Below are 3797 nucleotides of genomic sequence, written 5' to 3'. Positions count from 1 at the left end.
TTTTTTGTTAAATTTTGCAACAATTAGATTTGTAGAACGCTTTTAGAGTGGTATAAACATACATATATGCACATACATACATATATAAAAACCAAACGATGACGTCAATTGCTAATTATTTTCTGTCCTCAGAATTTATGATTTTCCCGAAAATCGGAAGTTGAATTAAATGCACCGTTTCTGCCTCAGGCTTGTTGTTGTTGCGGACAAACTGATTTTCGTTGCTTTCGTTTTGTTGCAAGACGTTGCATTAACACACAATTATTATGAATTTATTACAACAATTTCAGCTTAAAAATTTTCGCACATATTTTCAATTTTGATTTCTGTAACAAAAAAAAAAAAAAATCGTTTTATGTATATTTTTTTTTAATATCGTAAAAACGTAATTCTACTTCAAATGCGTTTGACAAAGTACAAATGTTTATAAACAATATTTACGATAGTATATGTTGTATCATGCGATAGTATTCCCAGCTAGCACATTTGTCAGACAATTTCTGATATCAGACAAGTCGGAATAAAAAGTTGACTATTTAGACAAGTTTTACAAGTTTCTTATAGATTTCTGGGCGAAATGTCTGGAAATTTTTTTTTTATTTCCTTATCCGATATGTCTGATCGAATTCTGTCCGATTTCGGGCAGACACGTCTGATAATTCTTATTTTCCATGATTATTTGGTCAGACATCTGTTAGATATGCGTCAGAATCGTCTGTCAGCTATTAGCTCCAAAACGTAGATAAAAATTTATAATTCACTTTAGACTTGGCCTTTCTGTGAAATTTATATTGTTGTGCGCTTGAAAGGTTATGAAAATATTTATCCAGCCCTTAAATTAATATTCCAGATATACAGTTTCCTCAAAAATGCTTGACGTAGTCAGTGAAGGTATTGAAATAAGAATTCGTTATGATTAAAATTGAAACTGAATCCATCGTACTACCAAAAATGCCCCATATTCATATCGATATAGAAAAATCTTTTTATAAAAGCTTTGATTTTTAACTTTAAACTAAACAACTAATTTGTAGCACCGCTTTCGATAGATTTTTTTATTTTAATTTGTCTTTTAGAAGATCTATGTTGTGGTTAGGTGAGGTCAAAGTGACGGTAGGTGGCAATGTTGCCAGATTACCAGTTGTAACTGTAAGTTACAGTTTTTGGATAAGATTGAAGTTACTTAAATCAATTTCTGTTACAAATTACAGTTTTTTTTTAATTCCGGGCTGAACAAATAAATTAAAATATCTCATTTGGTTTTTTTTTTTGTAAGCCAATTATTAAAATAAAGTTGTCCTTTACATTCCAGTCAGCACAGGGAATGTGGATAGAATATTTTCCCTATTAAATATGAAAAAAAACAATAAACTAAATATTTCTATAAAAAATAACTGCTTAACAAAACAATTTATGAAAAATATTGAAAGTAGAATTTCATTAAAATAAAATGTGATTTAAATATTTTGTTTAATAAAGTCTATTTATATTATTATAGGTATAATTTATGTTATGTTGTTTTATTTAAATAAATAGGTTTTGTTCTTTGTTTGTTTCTTTAAAATCTCCTCGTTACTGATAGCTTAAATTTTTTTATCAAAAACAGTTTTTCTGGAAAGTGATATTTTTTTAAGAAAAACTCTGGCAACACTGATAGGTGCACACACCAGCGCGTTCATTCCCTGCGAATGGCTTTTTGCGAGCTCGTCTCTCATCTCATTGCCTGGTATACCTCTTTGTCTGGGCACCTATACCAGGGTTCCAAGTTACCTGGAACATAATTCAGGGCGCTTGAATTGATTGGCTGAAAAATATATGTATGTAGATATTATTGCATCCTGTATGGCCGGCTGTACGGTTTGGAAGAGGCTAGGCGGAAAGATTTTTGCACTCCTATTTGTTCTTAGTAAACTCTCCTTCTGGTCTCGTTTTCGATTTTAGAACCCCCAGTGTAGCAATGCAGTAAGTGCTGGGGTCGTTGATTCCTGCTAGGGATTTCGAAGGTTGTGGTTGGCACTCAATAGTCCGTTAATTCCGGCGGCCGAAGCCCATCCAAATTTTAGTATGATCACGGGGTCTGTTTTCCAGCTGGATAATTTCCGGAGTCTGATGGCTGCTAGCAGGGGTATCCCTGCTGACAAACCTACTCGTCGATACTCCAACCGGATTAACCTTAACTACGCCGCATTCTAGTATTTGTTTACAAGCGTCCGCAGTCGCGAGCCGACGCCAAGATACGTCAACACTGTCCCGACCAATGAGGGTTCTAAAATACGTGAATAGTGAAATACGTTAGTTCCTCTAAAGGCACCCTAAATGTTTTTGAAACGAGCAAATACCTCGCCGTCACAAACGATAGCAAACAAAAGACTTAAGACACAAACTTCCAACGAAACGTTTAACAAATTCTCGATCTTTCTACGCTGGGTGTGCCACCCTTCGCGTCTGACTTCGAATATCTGCGTCAGCCGGAATAAATAGAAAGCAAACAAACTCATATAAATTTATATCTCTTTTGAATACGGCGGATGCTCTAACAATTCTCAATTCTACGTAATCTTCCAAATAGTTTTTCACTGCTAAAGCCTCTGACCAAACTATTCATCTCTTGTAGCTGAGTGCTTTAAGACTTGTGTATGTGCAATGGTTTACATCAGAATTTAGGGAATAGTTGTTACTTATTTTTAAAATACTAAAAACTAATTGAGTTTTTTTGTGTAATCTAAAGAGATTTTATATTTTTTTCTTTACATTTAACTAACGTGCCTCCATTTAGAATCAAACTGCTCGGAAATACTTAATAAAATAATAAGTTCAAGATTTTTTTTTACTTAAAATTATCTGCCACAATAAGCTAAGAACAATGTTTTTTTAATATAGATCGGTGTTTAATAAGATTTATTACACAAATTAGCGCAAATTTAAACAAAACGGAGAAATTCGATCGCTCAACAAATACGAATCTTGAACTTCAGCGGTTCTGCGCAGATAATCGAAATATATACGTTTTATATTATTGACTATTTATTTCTTTGTTTAGTATTCAATAAAATCATTTTGTTTTTTAACAGTTTACACAGTTGCCACACATTTTCTGAGCATATCCGCTGTTAGCTCAAAAACTCTCTTCTATAACTCTGTTCTTATTTTAATAAATTATTATATTTTTGTTTTATGCATTCAAAGAAATTCTTTTTCAATACATATGTAGTGCAAATAATGTATTTATTTCAGTTATTAATATATACATGTTTTTGAAACGAGCCAATAGCCAGCCAATACCCCGCCGCCACAAACGACAACAAACAAAAGACTTAAGACACAAACTTCCAACGAAGCTTTTAACAAATTCTTTTTCGATTTTTTAATCACACTCATCTTCCCACGCTGGGTGTGCCGTTTGCAATGATTATTCTGTACACAATACATAAATTTATACAAAAGTGTGCACATAAATTAGATATATAGTATAATCATCAGCTATTTGAAACAAAATTTAGAATACTTCACACGACAGCTTAATTATGTTTGGAAACCTTCAGTGTACACTGACTGCCTAACCAACTCATAAAAATATATTGTTGTATAACAACCGATGAACTTACACATCAACTAAAGTGGGGGCAAAACAAGAGCAATTAGTTAATATTTACGGACGTTTATGCTCTTTTTCACACATTCTTAATTGTAGCAACGACCACGACGACGACCACGACGACGACGACGACTGCAATCGGAGCCGGAGATCGGAAATCTCAACTCACCAATACACGCGTAGTACAGGTAATCTCTCCGCC

This window comes from Rhagoletis pomonella, unplaced genomic scaffold (genome assembly GCF_013731165.1).
Source record: "Rhagoletis pomonella isolate Grant_MI unplaced genomic scaffold, Rhpom_1.0 Rhpom_scaffold_00007, whole genome shotgun sequence".
NCBI classification, from domain to species: domain Eukaryota; kingdom Metazoa; phylum Arthropoda; class Insecta; order Diptera; family Tephritidae; genus Rhagoletis; species Rhagoletis pomonella.
The sequence above is the reverse complement of the archived record's forward strand: the minus strand, read 5'-3'. Positions refer to the sequence as shown.